At 37.0% G+C, this 10,764-nt stretch overlaps 1 long non-coding RNA gene across 2 annotated transcripts in view; it reads left to right on the forward strand.

The window, feature by feature from the left end:
* The window catches only part of LOC138716595 (uncharacterized), a 73,684-nt gene extending 63,250 nt beyond the window's left edge, over window positions 1–10,434 (forward strand). The window contains exons 3-4 of one of the 2 annotated variants that reach the window (XR_011336689.1): window positions 2,321–2,411; window positions 10,363–10,434. This is a non-coding gene — a long non-coding RNA (uncharacterized lncRNA). Of the gene's footprint in view, window positions 1–2,320; window positions 2,592–10,362 lie in introns of those variants that run through there. The other variant, XR_011336688.1, reaches the window with a different exon arrangement.
* Window positions 10,435–10,764: the final 330 nt, after the last annotated feature.

The raw sequence follows: 10,764 nt of genomic DNA on the forward strand, positions 1-10,764 counted from the left end.
TGATGAGCAGTGTCCCTCAGGGGTCCATATTTGGATCAGTGTTTTTTAATATCTGCATCAGTGACATAGACAGTGGGATTGAGTGCATCCTCAGCAAGTTTGCAGGTGACACCAAGCTGAGCGGTGCAGCTGACATGCCTGAGGGATGGGATGCCATGCAGAGGGACCTGGACAAGCTCAAAAAGCAAGTCCACGAGAACCTTGTGACGTTCAACAAAGCCAAGTGAAAGTCTCTGCACCTGGGTTGGGGCAATCCCCAGTATCAGTTTAAGTTGGAGACTGAAGGAACTGAGAGCAGTTCTACAGAGAAGGACTTGGGGGTACTGATGGATGAAAAGCTGGACATGAGCCAAGAACATGCACTTGCAGCCCAGAAAGCCAATGATATTGTGGGCTGCATCAAAAGAAGCATGGCCAGCAGGTCGTGGGAGATTGTTCTGCGTCTCTGCTTTGCTCTGATTAGACCTCACCTGGAGTACTCTGGAGCCCTCCACACAGGAAAGACATGAACTTGTTGGAACAGGTCCAGATAAGGGCCACAAAAATCATCACAGAGACAGAACACCTCTCCTGCAAGGACAGACTGAGAGAACTGGGATCATAGAATCATAGAATCATAGAATAACCAGGTTGGAAGAGACCCACTGGATCATCGAGTCCAACCATTCCTATCAAACTCTAAACCATGCCCCTTAGCACCTCATCCACCCGCACCTTAAACACCTCCAGGGAAGATGACTCAACCACCTCCCTGGGCAGCCTGTTCCAGTGCCCAATGACCCTTTCTGTGAAGAATTTTTTCCTAATGTCCAGCCTAAACCTCCCCTGGTGGAGCTTGAGGCCATTCCCTCTTGTCCTGTCCCCTGTCACTTGAGAGAAGAGGCCATCACCCTCCTCTCTACGACCTCCTTTCAGGTAGTTGTAGAGAGCAATGAGGTCTCCCCTCAGCCTCCTCTTCTCCAGGCTAAACCACCCCAGCTCTCTCAGCCACTCCTTGTAAGACCTGCTCTCCAGCCCCCTCACCGCTTTGTTGCTCTTCTCTGGACTCGCTCCAGAGCCTCAACATCCTTCTTGTGGTGAGGGGCCCAGAACTGAACACAGGATTCGAGGAGCGGTCTCACCAGTGCCGAGTACAGATTGTTCAGCCTGGAGGAAAAAAGGCTCCAGAGAGACCTTATTGTGGCCTTTCAGTACTTAAAGAGGGCCTCTATAATAAGAAAGATGGGCAAAAACATTTTAGCAGGGCCTGTAATGACAGGACAAGGAGTAATGATTTTAAACTAAAAAAGAGTAGATTTAGACTAGATACAAATAAAAAATTTTTATAATGAGTGTAGTGTTCATGAGTCTCTGAAATCCCTAGCAAGTTCAACTGAGTGAGTTGGTCCTGCTGGTGCCTCTTATTTTAAATCAGGCAGAAAAGAGATGTAAGCATCAATCAGTTTTGGCCCACGTAAATAATCTAATTGTTGAGAACTGAACTTCCCTTCAGTGATATTCTTCTCACATCAAAGTTTTCCTTTTCCTCAGACTGAGAAATCTTGTGCATTAACTGAAGAAATTTCATGTTTGGTACATCAGCAATTTTTGAGAACATTCAATTGAAAATTGTTCTTAATTAGGTCTAAACAGTTGTCAATTTCTCTAACTCAGATGCTCAGCTCCCAGCTCTGTAAGCCTGTCATCTGCTTGTGTCTGTTTGTATCAGAGTAGTCCAAGTGAAGTCTGTGGAAATACTCTTTGGCTTAAAATTATTCATGATTTATAATGTTTGCAGAGCTTGCAATAAAAAAAAAAAGAAAAGAAGGAGATAAGACTTACATGAATCTAAACCTTATATAAGTGCATAATCTAGATGGATACTCTTCTGTTAAAAATAAATGAGTGATGGATAACAGCTCAAAGCCCTTACAAAACTTATTTTTTTAAATCATTTTCATTCTACTCAATCAAGTAGCATGCTTGCTTACATCAAATAGCAGATACAATTAAAAAGCCTTGGTAACCAGATGATAAAGGAACTATAAAACATCATATATGAAACAATGGGAGCCATCTGCATGGATGGTACTATATGACTACTAGATTTCTGCTCTGAAATTACTTCTGGAATGTGTACTGACAATTCTTAAAATAGCAGCAGTAATTTACTGCTAATTTAATTATTTTAGATATTATTGATTTACTTATTTGCCTTTACAAATAAATGCATTGGAGTACAGCATCAAGAGAAAAGAAAGGAAAAATATATAAGAAAAGTTAAATGGAAATAATGAATATTAACTTATATAACCTGAAGTTCTACATTTTCCTCTTTCAGTGAGCAAGTATTTCCTCTGAATATAAGCCTTAGCTACTTTTCAGCCCCCTTGGAAGCACAGCGTGCTCCAGCTCTGCCATACATCCAGCAGGTGAGAGGTCCCTGCATCTTTGGATAATGTTTGCTGATGCTTATACAACTTTACCTGGACTCACTGTTACAAAAGGATGAAGTCAGCTTTTTGTGTTTCAGGTGAAATCATTTATAACTCCAGAAAGAGCTAAACAAGGTGAAGTCCTATCTCTGCAAGATCTTTGGTTAGTTTTCAGTTAGAGAAATGTAAACAAGGGCTCAAGAAAAACAGCATATGAATATGTCCCCCATCAATATTTAACAGTAAGTACCTTTCTAATACTCAGAATAGCTCTGCTAAGATCCTCAGTGCTTGGCTTATTATTAGAGGTATGAAACATCAGCCCTTATTTCCTGAATGCAGACTTCAGATTCTCATCTTTCATCTTGCTTGGGGTGAATAGGCAATATTTAGTTTCTTGTATTCATAATATTTTCTGGAATAATCACTTTTTCCTCAGACTCATCTTCTTGGTAGGATGTCCTTTTCATTTCAACTTCAGACACTTCCTCTAGTTTCAGGTAGCATCATAGAACGAGTAAAATCTTCCTTTTACATATCACATACAACAAATCACAGAAAAAGAGAGCATTGGGAAACAGTTCTACTAAGCAAATGGCATGTTGCTGGCTTTTGATCAAGACCATATATGACACATTAGCCAGAGACGATATAGGCTGAATAATTAGACACTTAGAGCAAGTCACCTTCCCTTAAGCTGTCAGTTTGCTGGATTGTTCTTTTTTCAATGTTTTTGTGCTGACAGCAGGGCAGCTGATCACAGTTTGACATTAATAATCTAGAGGTTGTCAGAGCCTCATCTAATCTCTCAGTCAGCTACTGTGTGAGCTCCTCTTTACTGCTCTGATAGTATCAAATAATTATGTCACCCATGCATTTAAGCCAGGAGAGTGACTAGGACCCTCGCTGAACCGAGGACCTGCATAGACCTGAAGACAGGGTAATACTCCCTCAATATTAACAGATCATCTGCGAATTATTGAGATGAAAACATTATTTCCACAGTGGAAGAGATGGAAGAATCTTGCTGCTAGCACCAGCAGAACACGAGCTTCTGGATGCTATTTATACCACAATGAGCCAGAAACAGGAGTAGATTCTCTCCCAGCTTCTTCCTTTCTGATTCCTCTCTCACATATCTGCAGCCAGCACAGAAGCTTTGAGAAGAAACATAAAAAGAGAATGTTTAATGCCTAGCCTTCTAAAAATGATGGACAAAGAGAAATGCACGCAATCCCTGGTGAGATCCTTAACAGCTGTCTGATGTAACATCTCAGGATAATTTGAAACCTAGAAAATTTAATTGTCGTCTCAGGATGGACTTTCTCTTCCACAAACATTTTGAAGTTTGATAGTTAGGTTTTATAAAGTAAGAATACATTTTATTTTTATTAAAATGAATTTAATACAAAACGGTTTCTAAAAATGCTTTTAATAATCCCCTTAAAAATTTTGCCTTGAGCTCTCTGTGACATTGGAACTCGAAAGTGTTTTCTTTAGAGTTCCTTTTATTAATTTGGAAAATAGTTCAAGAATATTTCAGCTATTTTTTGTCAGAACTTATTTTTTACCTGAACAAAACCACTGTTCATTGAAATAGAGCTTATTATCATGACAATGCTTCTACAAATCTGTAGTCCTTGTTATTTTGGGAAATTTCCATCACAAAACTGAAAGTAGAGATTTCTGGAGATCATAGGCTTGCAGAATGAATCTAGTACTATATACACACTTTTATATGAAATATCTGAATGTGTTTCTCATAAACAAAGCTGATCTGGCTAATTAATTTAGTCCTTTTAATACACCATATTTATCCAGGAGTACATCAGAAATACCACATTATTGTACAACGGCAATATGTAAGCATATCTGGACTTGCACATTTTTATGATTCTGCCTCTATATTAATTTAGTCTATATGAAAGAAAATAAACCAATATGAAGAAGGATAAGGAATCTTGTTGAGGATAAGCTGCCTTTTATTAGACACAAGATGGATGGTAAGTTTTGTGTTCCCTAGTCAAAGGAATGTATTTTAGGCTTAGGTTACTGATCTATATGCGTGATATAAGGATTTCTGCAGCAATGGTAATTTTAAAAGATTTCTTTTGATGGTGATTTCATTGTTTAGCCCTTTTTGGTCAGAAGTGCATTTATGTGTGTGCTGTGTGTGAATGGGCAGTGAGATTGAAAATGGAAATCATGAAAACATGGGAAATGGATCTGTTTAGGACATTTGAGAGGATTCTTGCAATATTTTTTCCTTCTGATTTTAATCCAGCTTTAATAAAACAAACAACATCAATGGGGAAAAAAGGCTAACTATATACAGAGTATCAATTTATGAGGCCTTCATCCTCTCAAGGTGAAGTCTGCACGTTTAGTTTCTCTGAAGGACAGGAAAAGTTGCTCTGAAAGGTGATTTATGAAGAAATATATTTTATGAATATTTATGAAGAAAATCTCTGGCTGTTTTCACTTCTTCACAATACACAGACTCAATCGCTTCTCTTTGCATAATGTCTTGCAGAATCGTTAGCATTACTATGAAAAAGTTTATCTGTCACGATTTTCTCTGATATGCTGGGGGATTCTCAGAAGTTTACGTGTATTAATCCTTAAAAAAAATCTGTCAGTGAATAAAGATTAGATATGTCTTTTCTTCTGATTTGTTGGGCTTTGGAATTCAAATAGTAATTGTAATGATGAAAAAACGCACCCTCAATTTTCTTGAATTTTATGTGGAAGCTATGTGACTATGAGGAAGTTATTTTAACTGTATGAACTATTATAATTCCCCTTATGAAGTCAACACTGGCTAGGTCTAAACTGTAGAACAGGGATACCTCTGGAATGTTTCCCATCTTCGTGATCTACACAAATATGTTGGTTAAATTCGGACTTAATTCTTTTCTTCTTGACTCAACTTCTCTTCCTCAATGGGCTTTAGTTTCCTTAGGCTGCAAATACAATTACTTTGCATAAAATGGAGCAAAGCTCTGGTCTAGCTAAGTTGAGATTTCAGGAAAAACTATGTAGCTTACCAGTTCAATATCCTATAAGTTAAATATAGGCATAACCTTCCAGGATAATGAAAATCTTTAGCTTGTAATACCAAAAAAATCAATTAATCCAAACTAACAAAAGCTAAATGCTACATTTTTTTTTTGGTAAAAAATCTTCTAGATCCTCTTAGCAAAGACAATAAAACCTGTAAAAACCCACCATTTTTTAATTCTCCCTTTTCTTCTCCTTGCCTTTAAGCCTGGCTGGGAGTTGCTGTTGTGTTGTATTCTTTGATACAATTTCAGGTTGTTTGCAGAAGCTATGTTAAGGTTGTCACAGCAACCCAAGGCTAGAATTACCTTGCCTTTGCAGATTCTAGCTTCAAACCAAGTATTATTGCCAAATAAGAGGAGGCTAAACTTTGTGGAACTTTATAAAAGCCACATGTCTATTAATTCTTCTTGTTGCTATTGACCTTCTCTGCTCGAAGTGCTCAAAATCAGCAGTTTCGCTATAGCTAATGTAACAGCTTACTCACTTGGCTGCAAATAATATTTACTCAGCTGGATGAAATGCACAGCTTAAAGACCAAATTAGTTTTTGAAATGTTAACCAAAGATACTTTCCTGTACCCTAGATGTTTGATGCAGAAGCAGAGACTAATGAGTCCCAAAGGCCAGACTTCCAGTCTATTATCCTTCTCTCCCAGCTCAATTAGTGACTTTTTCTTCCAGTTTATCTTTAGGGTTTGCAAAATCCAGAAATGCACATTTGTTCACATTCCACAGAGACCATAAAAATAAACAAATATTACCTCTTTATATATTTCTTTTCCAATAAAACAAAACAACAAAAAATGCAATAATCTTGAAGTAGTTCTTTCAGTGGTCCCAGAGTAAACACTTTTGGGCTTAGCTCTCTTGCTCTTTCTTAATCATCTTCCCTTCAATCCACATGTCTGGGTTTCCCCCCATATAGCTTTCTTCCCTATGTATATGCTGAGCTTGATTCTCATCTAGTTCCAGGCAAATTTGTTTCACATTTGTGTCAGCATAGAGAGGTCTTAAAGTGAATGGGAAAGGTTCTTTAAGGAGTGTAAAAGAGCTTAGCTGTAAATACGAACATGACCTTCTGTTACAGTATTCATGACTTTATCTCACAAAGATAATCAACGTAAAGAAATACAGAATAGTACAGATGGCAGATTTTTCAAATGAAATCTAATTTCCTCTCAGAATGAGGTCACAGTCCTTGTGGCCTTATTAGTTTGAAACCAGAAACTGACTCCACCACACTTCTCTTTCCTGAAAATCTCTTGAATTTCCTTTTAAATTTAGTTTGGGTTTTGGTGTTGGGTTTGGGGAGGAGGGGAAAGGCAGCACACTCACATTCTGCTAAGCAGTGATTGAGTCACAAACTCATATGCAAGAGGGAAATGTTGCATAAGTACTTACTCATATACATATATACTTGTCTAACCTCAAAGCTGGCACTTTGACATTTATTTACATTTTAGGAAGTTGGCTTATTGTCTGTATTGATCTCTTCCCTGTGATATGCTCTAAGGATTGCACTGTTCCCTCCACCACTGTGCAGAGGAACAGTAACTTGCTGGTTTGAAAGGGCTTTAAGACCTTCACCTTGTGGACACTGTAGCAGAAAAAAAGCTATCAGATGACAGATAATGGGTTTTTACATAAAAAATTAAATATATTTTTTAATTAAAAAATTTCGCTCTGAAGTTTGATTGTAGTAGGGAACAAGCAATTTCATTTTCCTCCAGAAGTATGAACATTGTTATATTAACAAATAAAAAAAACGCAGTTTACATACAAGTCTGTCTTTTTACATCTGTGTTTTGCAGCTATTTTCCTACATTAAGAGAGAGACCTGACAGTTCTGTATTTATTGATCAATGGTACTCATACTACAATAAGATCACGGTTGTATCTAGAGAGATACTTAGCCTAATAAGATATCAGAATTTGCAGTAAATAAGAAGGAATTGTTTTGTTTTGCTCTCTTTACAGCAGAATATTTTTAAAATAAAATATTTATGCAGAGAGTAGAAAAGAATTAATAAAAATCTTTAAAATTCTTTAATTCTTTGAATTTGAGTGAGGAATTAAGTTGTATGTTGGTTATTTTCACTTGTACCATGTTATTTACAAAGTTCTAAAGATAAAATGGGTTATCATTCAGGCATGCAAAATTTTGATCACAAGAATTCATCAGTGTGAGTCCATGAAAGAACAGACTAACAAAGAGGCACTGAGTTCATTTAACTTTTGATGTAAAAGAGAGATGATATTATTATTTAAGAAAGACAAAGTACTACACAGTAATGTAATCTACGCGTTTTCAGTCATGAATGCATGAAACTTTCTCGATCACAGTCATTACAAGCAATCTCAATATTTAATCCCATTCTTAATCTAATCAAGCACTATATTAAAATTGGTTAGGTTTTAGACCCACTGTTCTGTTTGAAAGACTGTTCTAGCATCTCATTGGTTTGTTGATTAGAAACTTTTTTTTAAAAATATATTCATGGACACTTAACATCTATTTGTTTTTCTGAGATAATCTAGTAAACTAAATAGCTCCTAGTGGCAAGCTCTCATTCTCATGCTTGCTTTTTATTTCTTGAGAGGAATCTTATCTCCTTACAGTTTTATTTTTACTTGTATTTTGTTTATGAAGCTAACAAACTAGGCTGCTTTAGGCTGTTGCTGTAAATGACACCCTTATGGAAAGCCTGATATCTATTCTTCTTTTTGCTGCTATTGTGACTAGGGTGAAGAGCAGAGATATATGAGCCGCTTTTAATTATATAGCTTGAGTGTGGGTAGCAGTCTTGACAGTAATTTAGCCCACACTGAACTATTTATTGTTGCAATTGGACTGTTGACAGTACCCAAGCTTGCCAGGTTAAAGCTGGTATTCCTACACAGCACTGTATCATCTTCTGTGAATGCAATTTAGAAATAACTTTGGCCTCCTCTCATAAGATGAGCACACTGTTCCTCTGGGCATCTTCATAATCCTTCCTTGAAACAAGTACAACCTGGGTCAGTCTTTCTTGAACGTAGGTGTCTGGAACGTCAAAAAATGTTTCTGAGAAGTACAGCTAAGATGGCATTAATATTTTCCTACTACCATTGAAGATGCTTCTGCTATAATAACATCTACATTTTCATGGCTGCATCCTTTTGAGTCTTTAAACTACTTTGTCATTGTCCAGTATTGAGCTATTGTTTAAAGAAAAAATCTTTATCAAAATATTAATGAGTTTTCATTCTTATGTTAATAAGTTTGATGATGCTTTTATTGCTGCCATCCTTGAGGTTACCCAGATCTTTCTTGTTTGCTAGTCCATTCTTACTCTATGCTGGCAGAAAGGTGTGTTTCGCTGACAGATTTCAATAGAACTTTTTCAGACTTCATGTCACAATCAGTGATGAAAAATTAACCAATTGTAGGAAAGGAAGAAATACCTTATTGGGTCAGACCAGGGGTCTGTCTAGTCCAGTTTTACACCTCCAGCAGTATCAGTAGGAGACGGCATTTAGGGAGCTCATGTACATCTCAACACTGCCCATGGTCTGTGCCAGAACCAAAACTAATTCCTCCCTCCAGGCTGATCCTATTCCTGTCCAATGCAGCATATATCTTCCAAACATTCAGTTATTCTGTGCATTCCTAATTTTTTCTCTCTAATAATATTCCATGTGATACTAAGAGCCATTGGCACAATTTGAATACATGAGCCCATATTCTCATTCATTTTTGCATTCTAATGTATGTGCTTGTGAACTCATACAGCAGATTTCGGTGTCCAAATTCTGCAAATAATTTTATAAATGAGTGCCTTGCTTTTATTCACCACCTAAGGCAAACATCATATAACCTCCTCCCCCTTCAAGTCATTTAATAAGCAGGAATTCTCCCTTTTTCTAAGAAAGCTGCAATGGTAAAGATGTATTGAGATCTGAAAGCAGCACCCTGCGGTAACATAATATATGTCTTGCGGGCTTAACTCTGAATTTTTAGGTGCTTATAAGCTGGAAATGCAGCTAGTTTTCTTGCATCTCCTTTTCTCCTAGTACTCTTTCCTATTGCAGTGTCTTTTAAACAATTTAAATTTATAGGAAATTAATGGAGGATCTCTTATTTAAAAATCACAGCTAGTCCTTAGAGAAATGACAAAACAATCTAGCCCCTCTGGAGAAGACTTCCCCTGTCAATGGCTAAATCTGTGATTGCAGAAAAGTCATAGTGATCACTGTAATTAATTTTGTTTCTGCTTGCTTCATGATTTGCTCTAGTTTAATATAACCAAAAAGCCTTAGTAAATTGTAAGACTTCATAACATATAATAAAAAGTGGTTTCTACTTTATTCACAATACTTTATGATAAAAAAGAGATAGTAGTTTTTCTTAGCAGTATTTTTTTTAAACTCCCACAAGATCAGGCCAAATGCCTATGTATCATGTATGGGGTTGGTCAGCATACAGGCCACTAGAAGGCATTCCTGATGGTATAACTCGACTTCATTAACATAGTAAATTTACCCTCATTATTTTTTCTTCCATCAATTTTACTGTCATGCATAATCCTCCTACTCAAAAATATATTAAAAACTCAATAAACTCAATCCATTTATGGTACATTTCATCTAGACTGTTACATAAACTTCTAGTTCCAAAAGTTCATTTATCAAGAATTGTCTTTCTAACTTTTAGCAAAGTAAACTTTTGCTTTGGCTTTCTTAGCTTGGCTGCAATTGACAGGTTGATTCAATTCAAACTCTTTTCTAACAAATAGTTGCCTAAGTCCCTCAGCTAAGTGTCAACATGCAGCAGATCACAATTATTTTCATTTTTAATTATATAATTTGTTGAAAATTGAAACTGATTTCAGCTGCTCTATTTCCAGCTGCCTCCAACAAAGGGTCAGCAAGTGCCTTCACCCAGACCCCTAAAAAAACAAGTCCAACCTTAATTCTCCCATGTTGTGGGTATGACTGTCACCTGATTCAAACACAAATTTGGCCTGAACAAACACAAATCAATGGGATCCAGCTAGATACATCCCAAGCTCCTGAGGGAATTGGCTGTTTTAACTACCAAGCCATTCTCCATCATATTTGAAAAGCTGTGGCTGTCAAGCAAAGTCCTCAGTGATGAGGAAAAAGGAAAAATTACACCCATTTTTCAAGAGTGAAAGGGAGGACCCTGGAGATCTACCTACCAGTCAGCCTCACCTCCATACCCACTAAGATCATGGAGCAGATCCCCCTTGGAGAATGAAAGTCAGGGGATGATTAGAGGCAGTAAA

Source organism: Phaenicophaeus curvirostris, chromosome 1, assembly GCF_032191515.1.
Source record: "Phaenicophaeus curvirostris isolate KB17595 chromosome 1, BPBGC_Pcur_1.0, whole genome shotgun sequence".
NCBI classification, from domain to species: Eukaryota; Metazoa; Chordata; class Aves; order Cuculiformes; family Cuculidae; genus Phaenicophaeus; species Phaenicophaeus curvirostris.